The sequence below is a fragment of the Caretta caretta genome, chromosome 1 (assembly GCF_965140235.1).
Source record: "Caretta caretta isolate rCarCar2 chromosome 1, rCarCar1.hap1, whole genome shotgun sequence".
In the NCBI taxonomy this organism is placed as follows: domain Eukaryota; kingdom Metazoa; phylum Chordata; order Testudines; family Cheloniidae; genus Caretta; species Caretta caretta.
Genome location: NC_134206.1, coordinates 133,305,522 through 133,320,021, shown reverse-complemented (window position 1 = coordinate 133,320,021; position 14,500 = coordinate 133,305,522). Strand labels below are relative to the sequence as shown.

At 44.9% G+C, this 14,500-nt stretch overlaps 1 protein-coding gene across 10 annotated transcripts in view; it reads right to left on the bottom strand.

Moving 5' to 3' along the window:
* The window catches only part of SHROOM2 (shroom family member 2), a 186,727-nt gene that overhangs the window by 31,526 nt on the left and 140,701 nt on the right, over positions 1-14,500 (bottom strand). The window lies entirely within an intron of this gene.

Genomic DNA, 14,500 nt, shown 5'->3' with positions numbered 1-14,500 from the left:
ACACCAAGTCTGAAAAAGTGGGAATTTTTTGTAATATTTGTATGAAACCTATGTATGCCTCAGTTTCCCTATATGCTGCATTGTTACCTAGGGGTCTCAGGCAGGCTAAGACACAGGTATCAATGGTGCCTAGCTGTCTGGGTCTTAAGTCTCATATCAGTGGAGCTCCTGAGAATACAATGGCAGATCCAATTGCCCAGTCATTGACACCTAGCAAACACCACCATAGATTGCCCCACCTCTCTGCAGGAAGCCAAGCAGCATTTCCCCAGTGGGAGAACAAAGGTCCGGAGGGGGGTTAAGCATGGACTGCGGGAAGAAGGCAAGCACACCTGGGAGTCTGATGGATGGGGCTCACTATGGTTGGGCTCTGAGCTAACCAGAATGGACTATGCTTTAATTGCATTCCTCTATAACAATTTAAGAACTTCCTCTGCTGTGTTCCAGATGACTAATAAACCCTACTGTTTTGACAACGCTGTGTGAGAGTCACTGCAAATGCTTGGAGAGGTGCACTGATCCCTAAAAAGTGTACAATTCTCCATCAAGGGTCCATCGCATTTAGACTAGCTGAACAGAGCTCACGGCATGAAGCAGGAGTGCTGCAGGCCTAGTCTAAGGAGGTGGTGAGACTGTGTGGCTTATCTTGGAGGAAAAGCGAGACCCTTAAGGGAGTCTGCCACACTGGAGAGATTCTTTCTACTCCAAGGCTCCAAGGCTGGGGGCCATAACATCCATCCTGTGGATCTAGGACATCAGGTAATCCTAGGGCTTGTCTACACACTGCCAGCAAAGGGGACTAGAGGGGTGTACAGTCTATAGGATGGTTTGGATTAAGACATAAGTAGAAGTTAGGTTTTGGGCTACACTGAAGCAGTAAAATTGACAAGAAAGCTGGCTCCCAGCTCCCCAGCCAGGCTGCTGCCGGGTCTCTGCTCCAAGCTGGGCTGCCAATCAGGCTCCCCGGGTTGGGCTGCCACCTGGGCTCCCCACTCTCTGCTGGGAGCCCTGCGGCTCCCCATGGTCCTGGCTCCCCGCTCCCTGCCAGGAGCGTGGTAGCCAATCAGACACGAGGTGCAGATCTCCTCGCCAGAGGCGAGAAGCCCCCAGCAGCTGCCTCCAACTCCCAGCTGGGAGCGTGGAGGCAAGAAGCACTGGGAGACTTTTCCTCCACCCCAGGCTGGGAAGGGAAGCCCTGAGGGGCAGCAGGGTTCCCAGTGGAGAGCTGCACAGAGCTCTGGCTCTCAGTCCCCCATACTGCCCCTCTTCAGTCCATGGAAATGCTCCTGGTGAGGACACCCACCACCGACAGAAGGAGGGGAGTGTGGACATCAGCCACCACAGTAATTACTGTTAGTTAAAGTGTAAAAAAGATCAGAGATAAGTTGGAGACAGAGTGTCATGGGAAAGTAAGGGTTAGCAAGGACATAACCCAAGGTTGTTACCATTATGCTTTTTGTTATAATTGGTTTGAGCAAGGTTTGTTAATGAGTGTTTTTGAAAATTGTGAATGTTTTATTAAAATGCTATCTATTTTGATAGTATGAGAAGAACTTTGGTGCAGATGTTAATTTAAATAATGGGTAACCTAAAGAGCCATTAAGAAGGTGGTGGAAATATAATTATGGTAAAGGGTAGTTTAATGCTAATTAGAACTATAATGGAGTATAAAAGAAGTAAATTTTGCTAAATTGCAAGGGATTTCCTAATAACCTTAAAAGGGTACTTACTGCTAGGTTTCAGGATTATAAGGCTCTCCTTCATGCCATTGTCAGTAGGCTGATCTTCCATTGCTAGACCATTTCATCTTTGAGTGTGAGTATAATAGTAGTATTTACATAATTGGTAGTTGCATGCCTATTTGTTAACTAATCATTTTTCTTTTTAATACAGTTTGGTTGCATCATTCAAAGCGTTGCCTCGTGGTCCTCTACTCAATAAATTTTCTGTAACCGACCTAGAAAACTAAGTGGGGTTTTATTGCACCCTTTTCTTTAACAACTTAATATTAATTGGGAACATTTCGACATAAAGATTACAAAAGGTTACAGATGTGATGGGTTGTGCTCTAACTGCCCCATGTAGACACTGCTGCTGCACTCTAACAGGTTCCTATTACCATAATGTGAATTAGGTGCCTTTTAGCTGCACCAGCAGGCTCTACATGGGGCAGTCAAGGCGCAACATGTTAGAGCATTTTACAACTCACACCCCTCTGGTGCACTTTGCTATGCCACATAGACAAGCCCCTAGCATTTTTTCTCTTGTCATATGTAAATTTGACCATATGAATGGCCATTTTTGTTACCCTTTTCATATACCATATATTTCAGTCTTGAACTCACCCATATCGCAGATCTTTAAATAGAAATGTATGCAAATTTTCGCCAGATCCTCATATAGTGTAAGTCAGTAGTTCCACTGAAGTCAATGAAACTATACCAATTCTCACTAACTGAGAATCTGGATCATGCAGTTTTATCACTGAAATGGGCACTGTCACGGTTGCTGTGTTGACCTACTTGGACAAATGTCTTATCTAGAAGGTCTTGCCTTTCAATATGAAAAGCACATCAAAAGGACCTTGAAAGTAAGTCCTTCCCAAATGTTTCAGATGACTCCAAAGGTTGCGCCAACTAGCACTGCCAAAGTAAACCAGTTTTTAGGCCTACTGTACTACCCTTGACAGTATCTCATAAAGTGTTTAATCGCACAAATAAAAGGACTCTAACTGTGGGGAGGGAAAGCCCATAAAACAAGTATAGTTCATGACAATTCTTTGCAAATACAAAACAATAAAATGAGTAGTTCCTTGTGCAGCTCAATGTTGTTCTGGTGCTGTCCACTCAACTATTGTTAAGGTTTTGAGAACACTTCCACTATAACCCCAGCTTTTCAGTCATATGTAAACACTATTCTGAGCTCCAACTTGATAAACAAAATCCATTTTTGTTTTTGTGCAATTAAAAATTAAGGTAATGTTTTAAACTTAAATATTTGCACAAAGAAAAGGTGATGAGGCGTGGATGCCATTTTCACACTCATTACTCAAAAAGAAAAGGAGTACTTGTGGCACCTTAGAGACTGACAAATTTATTTGAGCATAAGCTTTCGTGAGCTACAGCTCACTTCATCGGATGCATCGGATGAAGTGAGCTGTAGCTCACAAAAGCTTTTGCTCAAATAAATTGGTTAGTCTCTAAAGTGCCACAAGCACTCCTTTTCTTTTTGCGAATACAGACTAACACGGCTGTTACTCTGAAACCTGTCATTACTCAAAAATGACATTTTAGAAGGTTTTTGCCAATATTATGGGTCTGTAATGCATCTAGCACAAAATTACTTCTGGAAATAGTTTATAAAGATAGGTGAAGTGCCTTTTTTAAAATGATTTTTAATTTCCACGCTTCAAATTGATATTTACATGGCAACAGTCCATAACAGTTGTGAAGGAGACATTTTAACTTATCAGTACAATGGTAACTCTTACAAACAAATGAGAAATCTCTTTCGGTCTTGGTTTCTTTAAGTATTTAAAAGGTAAGCATCCCATTTTACCAGAAGATGCTTAAAACTGACAAAACACCAAAAAATTCAGGCCGTGATTCTCATTTACCTTAAGGCCACTTCATGCCACTCTAGGAAGGGTAGAGAACATAAGAATGATCATACTGGTTCAGACCAATGGTCCGTCTAGTGCAGTATCCTGTCTCTGACAGTGGCCAGTGCCAGGTGCTTCAGAGGGAATGAACAGAACAGGTCAATTTTGAGGTGCCATGAAGTTGGAGTGAATTATATTTAAAAACAAATTTATATATTTACTCTACTTTAAGGACCCTTTTCACTACTAGAGTGGCATGACCTTGGTGTAAATGAGAATCACTCCCTTGGATTTAAGGACCTGATCCAATAATCCTTACTCACATTTGGTTGGATCTCACAATGCTGACTTAGACAATCAGAGTTTCCCTGTTGAGTTCAATGTGAGCGGGGCTGGATTTTTAAATAGTCCAATTTGACCTTTTGGGAAATACTCACATGAGTAAGGGCTGCAGGATTAGGCCCTAAGTACTGAATACCGATGCCTGTCAAAAGTAACAACAATTATTCCTCATCTAGGTAACTGATGTACAGCTTGATTTTTTTTCTGCTCACTCGTGATGCCAAAAAGTCCTTTAAGCTCTCGGATTTATTTTTTTTAACATAGGTCATAACATACTACATAATGGCAATGGTCGGGTACACAGAAAATCAAGATCACAGCATAAGAGCGTCCAAAGATGTGAACTGCATGCACTGCTGCAGCCAGTCTGCAAAGTTATATTAAACTTGACATGCAAATCAGAACTGTGTTTGCAGGCGAAAGTGAACAGGACAGAGTGCACTATTAAGTTGACATGTTCACACATCCAAAAAACATTTGTGTTTCAGAATTTCCGATGAGATGTTCTTAACAATCCTTTGGAGCGTACCACAATGAAAGCTTTGATAAATAGTACTGTCATCCGCCAAAATAAAATGAAATGAAATGAAAAAAAAATATTTAAAATGTCACACAGCGTAAATGCTTAAGGGATGCGGTGTTTCCAATTGGTGGGGTAAAGTTTAGTGGGATTGCACATGTGCCTTCATACAGAGTTTCTGCGAAAGTAAACACACATTTTACAGTGGCACACAAGATGGTTATCGGAAAAAGGTAGCTGCATTCAGCATGGGGGATAATTTACATTCAGGGTGGGTGGGTTCTCATGCAAAACATGCTAATCACGTTACCCTGAAGAGATTTGATCTTACTGTTCAGAAAGGAGGAAAAGAAAGAAAGCTTCAAGCACCAGAAGAACCCTGTGGCAAGAACCTGCAAAGTGTTACATTAGTGTAAGTACCAAGAAATTCACTAAAAAGAGGCTGATTTAAAACTTTAATTGCTCTGTAGAAAGAAACATAGACAATATGGAGCTGCAGAGATCAAGTCCACAGAAACTTGCAAAGGAAATTATAAACACCACTGGAAAATTCATCTTTTGTAAATAGAAAACAATCTTATCATAAAATGAGGTTAAAATAAATATTCCAGCAACCATGTGACACAATGGGAGAGATTTTTAATCCTTTGATAACATGATTGTAAAGGCATTGCTGATTTACTGCTTAGTGCAGAACAAAATCTATTTAATCATTGTACATTTTGATGGCTTTGGCAAAAATAAAATCCCAAACATTTCAGCTACGTAAATTTTCAGAGAGAAAAGAACTGACACAGTTCTAATATTACCAGCTTAAATAAATTTTATACATACAAGTAACATCCATAAATTTGCCTCCATTTAGGCCAATGATCCATGGTCACCTTATTTACCCATCACCAATCACCATCATCACAAGCTTCATATACCAGATCATCTTCATACCTGAGAGACCACGTCTTTCCCCACCATGCACTGCCACAATTGTGAAGGAGAGTTGCTGATTCTAGATATCCCTTGATTAACAGTAATTGTTCTCCATAAAGGTTCTGGGGCTCTAGAATGCATTGCCACTTGTGGAAAGATGTGCTGGCTTTGCAGGGCCCCTTTGTTTTATCTGAGTTTTGCGAGAAGTGAGGGGAGATTGACATACAGGTTGAAGCATAAGGGTGCTGGTGTTTGGTAAGTGCTGCAACTTGGTAGGAGGGGTGAGCCGACGGTACTGCATTTGTGTTTTGTAATTCTAAAGAACTGGCAGGGCACTCCTAGCCTGGGTGGGATGGTGCCCCCCATAAGACTTTATGGAAATATGCTTATGAATGTATATATATGACATAACTGGAATATGTTTTATACTACATAGGCCATGTAACATATCTCTGTAGAGGTTAGGATCTACTGAATCTATTAATCCTATTTGTATGCATGTATCATTTTTGTATTCAAAGTTATGAATATTGGCTGTATACTTGTCTGATTCTAAGTAGGTTTTAGTGAACCAGTTGGTCAGCTTCCTGAGAAAAGACTATTCTCAGTAGGTGCCCAATCAAGAAGCCCTTAAGCCAACAATGAACTTGGAGACGCCAATCCACATCTGAGCTTTCCCAGGAATCTGGCTTGGCTGGTAAGGAACTCAGTCATGCATGGACATGTGACTTGCCCAGGTGACCCCAAAACTCCATTTTGTAGCTGGACTTTGCATAGGAGAGAGGAGGGAGGTCTCCACCCACAATAAAAAGTCTATTTAAACCCCTAGAAGACCCCTCCATTTTGTCTTCAGCTGGCTAAAGAGAGAGCCTCTCCACCCCCAAGGATACCTGAAAGAAACTGGAACAAAGGACAATAAAGGGGGTGTAAGTGATTGCTGGACCCAGACTAGAAGGAGACTAGTCTGTAAAAGGAAGCTTACTGGAATTCCTCTAAGGGTGAGGTTTTGCATGTATTCAGTTTGATTAGACATAGACTTGTGTGTTTTATTTTATTTTTGCTTGGTAATTCACTTTGTTCTGTCTGTCACTACTTGGAACCACTTAAATCCTACTTTCTGTATTTAATAAAAATCACTTTTTACTTATTAATTAACCCAGAGTATGTGTTGATACTGGGGGACGGGATGGACGAGGAGGGGATACAAACAGCTGTGCATATCTCTCTATCAGTGTTATAGAGGGCGAACAATTTATGAATAAACGGATTTATTTAGGGTTTGGACCCCATTGGGAGTTGGGCATCTGAATGTTAAAGACAGGCATACTTCTTAAATTGCTTTCAGTTAAGTCTGCAGCTTTGGGGCCTGTGTTCAGACCCTGAGTCTGTGCTGGAGCTGACTGGTGTGTCTGGCTCAGCAAGACAGGGTGCTGGAGCCTCAAGCTGGCAGCTTTTAGAGAACGTGGTTCAGACTTGGGGTCTGGGTTTGCAGCAGGCTAGTGGGTCTGGCTCAAACCAGGCAGGGCACTGAAGTCCTAAGCTGACAGGGCAGGAAAGCAGGAGCAGAAGTAGTCTTGGCACAACAGGTGGCAGTCCCAAGGGGGTTTCTGTGATCCAACCTGTCACACTGGGTATGGGTGCTTTCTACTTATTCTAATTGAAAGAAAATAAATCAAATAAAATATTGCAGCAATAACCTCCTGGCCTAGAAAGGAAGTGGACTCCTCTGGAAAAAATCCTCTCCAGGTGTAACTGGCCATGTCTAAATCTTTACATGGTATTGGACTCTGTTATTTAATACAACTCCTTTTTCATATCCCGTCTTAACAGATGACATCTGTGGAGTCATCTCAGCACTCAGGGACTCAGTGGTCACTGGCAGAATGTTCTTACAGTACCCTCTGGATCTTGCTTTTCTTGATTGTCCCTTGAAGCCTGATCAAGCATTTTGTTCATAGATTCATAAATTCCAAGGCCAGAAGGGACCATTATGATCATCTAGTCTGACCTCCTGTATAACACAGGCCATTGAACTTTCCCCTGAAAAGCTAGAGCATAGCTTTTGGAAAAACATCCAAGCTTGATTTAAAATTTATCAGTGATAGAGACTCCACCATGACCCTTGGTTCAATTAGGCTTTTGGTTCAACACTGATTTGCTTCTACTCTGGTTACTTTAGGATTAGTTGGATGCCTTAGGCCAGGTTTCGGAGTGCTTTTAAACATTTGTTATACAGTGCCTGGGTACTATGTAAAATGTGCCACACTGGAGATGGAGATGTGTCTTGAGAATGATATGAGTTGAACTCTGGGCACATTTTGCACATTTTTATTGCAACTTAAAAGTTGATTAATTCCAATGGTGTAAAAATAGATATTCCTGATCAGAGTGACAGACAGAAACAGGAGACCTGTGTGCACTCAGAGCAGATAGCAGTGGTCTAATTTATCACTGTTAAGAGGTTCACAGGTGTGTAAAATGCATGGTTGGGCCTAAATCATTTTTTTAGAAGTCTCCTACTGAAGTCCATGAGCAATCACCAGAATGGATCATTTTGCAGTGCATGGGATGGCCCATGTAGCATCTCTGAGGCATATGACAAAACCCATTCCCCTTTACTTTCCCTCAGTATCCACCGACTTTCTCTTGTTTTACATTTAGACCTTATCTAGGCTAGGGCTGACAAGTGAGATGTTCAGTTGAGTTAACTAGCTGAGTCAGTGATAGTAATCCAATTAACATGTTGGAAACTACAATTTCTTTGTTTTGACTTGATTTGTAGGGGTGTTTATTAGATCAAACTAGATAACCTGATGTAACACTGCACCTGTAAGCCCTAGTCTAGATATGGCTTGAGTTACAATGTGTTAGCTAACATTTTAAAAATACACCATTTATCCTAGGCTTGTCTATATAGGGATATTTTACTAGTTATACAAGCATATTATATAGGTTTTAACCCATCCCAATGTAGACAATCTCATTCCAGTATCAGAGTGGCTTTCCTTGGTTGTATGCTTGCACAGTGCTTTTCATAATGGGACCCACAGTTGCTACTGCAATACAAATAACTAAAAAAAATAAAAAAAACAGCACCTTCCCTTGTTCCCAACAGTGAAGTTCTGATTATGATTAGCTTTACAATTGCTGACTCTAAAGTATATTCTAGAGAGCCAAATGACAAAATACCTGCACAGGATACGACCTTATCCTATGGTTACTTCAACAGGAGCTTTGCCCCTGAACAACAACAGCCTCAGATACTTGGCGCTTTTCAAATGCAGGAGGGTATTTTGCAAATAAAGGAAAACTTGAGATACTCATATAAGAGACTGAAAAATTAGGAGCAAGCAATTGTTTTACAACTTCCAAAGCATTGTTGCTTAGGGTAGAGCTGTCAATCTATTTGCTCTGTCCAAGAAACCAGGCAGAAAATACAGTTCAAACCAGCTCACCAGAGGAGAACCCAAACCGACAGCAGAGCAGACATCCAAATGCTCTGCTTTCTTTGGTGGATCACGACCAATAGGCTTTGGAGAAGAGGCGTATTTTAAAGAAGGGATCAAATGAATTGGGTAGTCTTTTGGAGCTCAAGTTGGGGGAAGGAAATCCAAGCATAAGGGGAGCACGGAAGAATACATGTAGCTGGAGAAGGATACAGAGGCAGCACTTACAAAGGTGGTTCTGGAGAGTTAAAAGGAAGCAAGAGGCCTGAAGGTGAAGATGAGAAATGCAGTTACCTGTGGAAGGTGAGAGGGAGGCCATGAAGGGAAGTGCAGAGGAGAGTGATATGGTCAGAGTGATGACAGAGGAAGAGACGTTTTTGCACTTGGTAGATGAAATGGGTGCAGATTAAATTACTGGGAGGCTAGAAAGACAGACGTTGCACTCATTAGGGCCAGAATTTCATCACCCTTCTCCCTCCTATAAAAGACTTGCTTCAGTAATAAATGTTTAGTGATAAATCCATTAATCCTCCAGAAGCTCACTTGGCCCCATATTTGTGTTGTAGTAAATCTTATATTAAAAGGTTTTGCTGTTACAGATTTCTCTAACATTATGGAGATAACTGCTCTCTCCATGCCTCAGACCTTGACTGGATGCCACCTGGTGGAAGATGGAAAAGAGGAGGACAACAGATGACAATAAAACTACTAAGATGCTGCTGTGATGGGAACAGACTATGATGGAGCAAGAAATACAACATTAGACAGGCAGCGGTGGAAACACTGGATTGCCTCAAGTGTCCCAAGGCACAAGAACATTTATGCTGATAATCAGTCCCCCGCCCCCCTCCCCCACCGCCTGCCCTCAACAAAACTCCTTACAACACACAATTTGACTCATGCCTTAAAAAAAGGACAGATTCCAAGATCAGGACAAATCAACACAGCATTAGATGTGCTGTAGCTGCCTTTTAAAATCTCAAAATGTCAGCTGTAAAAAATTGAACTGGATTATAATATGGGCTAATCATTACCTATATTAACCACACCTTCAGTTTGAGAGGTGTCAGGCAAATGAATGTAAAGTAGCAGCTTTTAACTCACCGCTGCAGCATCCTGTACATATTCAGAGTCATATTTGCTCTTTGCAGAGTCAGAACAGCTATGGGAGAGTCAACTATTCTGTCACTTTTGCATGTATTGCAGTAGTGCCCAGAGACCTCAACCAAAGATCAGGGACTCACTGTGCTAGGCATTGTACACACAATGAAAGAGAGAGCCTCTGATCCAAAAGGCTTGCAATATAAGATTAAGACAAGCTAACAGTCAGACAGTTACAATTACAGTTAATGTAATAAGCAGTGGACCAACAGCCTAACTTGGAGAATTGTAAATTAAGTACTAAGAGCAGGGCTATCCGAAGGGTCAAATCCTCCTACTCTCTATTCCACACTGTGCGTTAAATGTGTCTCTCTGTTATACCAGTGACACTCCCATGGCTGTTGGGATCAGTGGGGGTGATCTGCTTAACTGAGATCAGAATATGGTCCAATGAGGTTGCCCATGTGTAACTGAAAGAAGTGGATGCAGCAGAGCCAGAAGAGCTGGGAACTGAAAGTAAAGCAGAGTTCTAAGTTTGCAGGACTGGCAATTAAAAAGACCACGTTATTACTTATAAATTGAACGTGTGTTGAAGAAATCACTGAGATAAAGTCAATACAGAATTCCATAATACTGGCTTTGCAGCCGCTTTCAGACTAGAACTGCTTTTGAAGCCTGTTTTTAAGTTACTCAAATGCAAACGACCAACTGTATTCACATACCAGCCCCTTCCCCAACAGAAAGCCTTCCACATCTCTGTAGCAGTTCTTGTGTCCTGCTTTTCCATCCCTGTGCCAGCCACTCTGCACTGCAACTTCTATCCTTCACAATCAATAACTGTACACCATAGCCAGAAGGGTTCCCAAGGCAACAAAGGGCATCCCCTCTGTCCCTGCATGAGCATATTGCTTTCAAAATACGCCCACTACAGAAGAGCAAGACAGAACTATTTTATGTTAAGACAAACCATTTAAAATACTCAAATAAATGTGTTTGATCATTGTGTCACCAAAAGCCAACAAATAAACACCAAGAGAAGGAGATCAGTTTTCTCCAGGAGGCAAAATTTTATAGCAGAGCTGTCATTTTTGAAAAGAGGGGATTGTAATGGGAAGGTTGCATAACTTTCACCATTTAACAGAGGGCCAAAGACATGACTGAACTCCTGTTGAAGTCAATGAGAGTCTTTCCATCAACTCGTTCAATCAGGTCCCAAATGAATTGTGAAATCTCACACAATCAGGCCTTGTCTACACTACACAATTAAGTCGACCTATGTAAGGTCGCTGTATAGTCACTGCAGTAATTAGTGCGGGTTTTCATGTCCACACTACCCTATTCTGCCAGTGGTGCATGTCCTCAACAGGAGTGCTTGCACCGACTTAAGTGGGGCACTGGGGAGGAAGGTAGGGCTGACAGCTCGAGCTGGGAGCCCCACTATCCAGTGCTCAGAGCGCAGGGCTGGGCAGTTGTGCTCCCAGCTGGGAGCTCCGTGTGGAGCTGACTGCCTGGGCTCTCAGCGCTGGGTAGGGTTGCAGGTGTCTGTTTTTTTACCTGGTTGAAAAGGAGCCCTGGTGGTGCCGGTTGGCACTGCTGACCGGGCTGTTAAAAGTCTGGTCAGCAGCACAACTGGAGGCGGGGGCTAAGACAGATTCCCTACATGCCTTGGCTCCGCACGGCTCCCAGAAGCGGCTGCCACTCAGAGGTGGGGGGCAGCACGCAGAGTACCGGCTCTGCAGCTCCCATTGGCCAGGAACCGTGACCAATTGGAGCTGCGGGGGCGGCGCCTGCGGGTGCGAGGGCAGCCCATGGATGGAGTCTCCCTGCACCTAGGGGCCACAAGGACCTGGTGGTTGCTTCTTGGGAGCCACGGTTAGTGGTGCCGGGACCCTGCACCCCAACCCCCTGCACCAGCCCAGAGTCCCCTCCTGCACCCAAACTTCCTCCTGGAGCCCACACCCCTTACCCCCCCACATCCCAACCCCCTGCCCCAGCCAAGTGCCCTCCTGCACTCCAAACCCCTCATCATCGGCTCTCCCCCCGAGCCTGCATCCCCAGCTGGAGCTCTCACTCCCCCCCACACCTCTACCGCCCGTACCAGCCCAGAATCCCTTCCTGCACCCAAATTCCGTCCCAGAGCCCGCACCTCTCACCCGCCCCCACCAACCCTCTGCCCCAGCCTAGTGCCCTCTCCCGCACCTTGAACCCCTCATTTCTGGCTCCACCTGCAGCCCACACCCCCAGCTGGAGCCCTCAATCCCCTCCCTCACCCCAACCCCCTGCACAAGTCCAGAGCCCCCTCCTTCACCCCAAACCACTCATCCCCAGCCCCACGCCAGAGCCCACACCCCCAGCTGGAGCCCACACCCCCCTCCCGTACCCCAGCCTCCTGCCCCAGAAAATGAGAGATGGTGAAGGAGAGCGAGCGACTGAGGGAGGTGGGATGGAGCGAGTGGGGAGCGGGACCTTGGAGAAGGGGTGGGGTGGGGCCTCAGGGAAGGGGCAGGACAGTGGCCGGGGCAGGGGTGTTTCTAACAGCACAAAATGGAAGTTGGCAACCCTAGTGCTGGGCAGTGCGGTGCGGACAGGCCATGTAAGTAATGCAGTGTCTGCGCTGCCCTCACTAGATCATCCTAAGTGCTACACCAGGGGTCTCAAACTCAAATGACCACAAGGGCCACATGAGGACTAGTACATTGGCCCGAGGGCCGCATCACTGACCCCACCCTGCTGCCCCGGCCCCACTCCACGCCTTCCGTGAGGCCCTGCCCCTGCCCCACCTCTTCCCACCCCTTCCCTGCCCCCATTCCAACCCCTTCCCTGAAATCCCCACCCCAACTCCGCCCCCTCCCTGCCCCCAGGAGGTGCAGGGTGTGGCAGGGGACTCAGGGCAAGGGGTTGGGGTGCAGGAGGGGTTTGGTGCAGCAGGGGGTCGGGGTGCAGGAGGGGGCTCAGGGCAGGGGGTCTGGAGGGGTGTAGGGTGCAGCAGGGGGTTTGGCTGCAGGAGGGGCTCGGGGCGGGCTCCGGCCCGGCGTGCACCAGTGGCAGGGCAGGCTCCCTGCCTGCCTGCCTGCCGTGCCCCTGCGCCGCTCCAGGAAGTGGCCAGAACCTGGGGGGATGAGGCACAGGGATCTCTGTGTGTTGCCCTGGCCGTGCCTCCAGGCACCGCCCCCCGCAGCTCCCATTGGCTGGGAACGGGGAACTGCGGCCAATGGGAGCTTTGGGGGAGGTACCTTGAGGCCCAGCCAGGGCAACACACAGACCCCTGTGCTGCCCCTCCCCCCCTCAGGTCTCAGCTGTGTTTGAGACCCCTGTGCTACACCTCTCGTGGATATGGAGTTATTAGGTTGGTGTAATGGGGGATTTACATCAGCAGGAGTAATGCTGTAGTGTAGACACTTACAGAGTGAGGATGACATAAACTAAGCTACACTACACTAACTCTGTAGTGTAGACCAGGCCTCAGTTGTGACTCATCTGAAAAGAATTAGTGAGAAAGAAAAGGTGGATTATAAGTAAGTGAATGCACATGTGTGTCTTGGAAATCAGAAAAGATATTAGATATTGTTCCTGTCAGGTATGTTTTAATACTGATATGTGTATACACACACAGATATTACAGACAGAGCTGGTAGAATTGCCTGACACTTCCCATTATAACACTATGTTTTCAATTTTTTGTACTTTGGCAAACTTTAACCATTTGGGTTGAAATTTTCCATGCTGGGTGTCTGCCTCACGTTGACAATTTTTGGGAATATTTCTGCCAAAATATTTCTGCCATTTCTCACAAGAAGGCCAATGAAAAATACGTTGTTTTGCTCATGTTATAAAAATACTGGCAACTCTTAATTTGAGAAGATCTAATATCCCCCATGCTTTGGGGCAGGGACTTAAAATTCGTCTGGGCAGGACAGACGCTGTGTGTCAGGAATGTGCCTTTTGCTGTCCCTGCGAAAATCCACCCAAATTATAAGCCTTTGAAAAAAACTGCAATTCATACCTACTGAGCTTGCTGGAGTTTGGCACATGAATTCTTCTAAGATTCTGTCTGCACTGAGCATGCTAAACCACCAGTTGTAACTCTGGAGTGCTGTGGGCCATGCCAGACCAGGCACTGAAACTGAGAGCAGGGAGGCTGTCTCTCCTGTGCTCTTAATGAGATTCCCTGCAAGTGCCCAGAAAGTGGGGAGGAGTAAGCCACACAATTCAAATGCAGAGGGAACAGAATTTAGAACTGTGTGCACGCGTGGCTTAGGGAGAGTGAGGGAAAACACATGACGGCAGACTGGACACTTGTTGGGAGGAAGTGAAACTGAGACCACGAGTTGCAATGGGGGAGACACTGGGACTGAGAACCAAGAGTAGGGGAAACCGGGAGATAAGGGAGGAGGACCCATAGATTTTTAGGTCAGACTATTCTGTGTTGGGTGCCTGCCTCAAGATGGCTTTTTTTTAAATTAATGTTTCAGCAAAAACAATTCAGCTGTTTCCAAGAATGAAATTAGAGAAAGGTATGTTCTTGTGCCTATGTTAAAAATGTCTTACAGCTGTGTGTCTGAT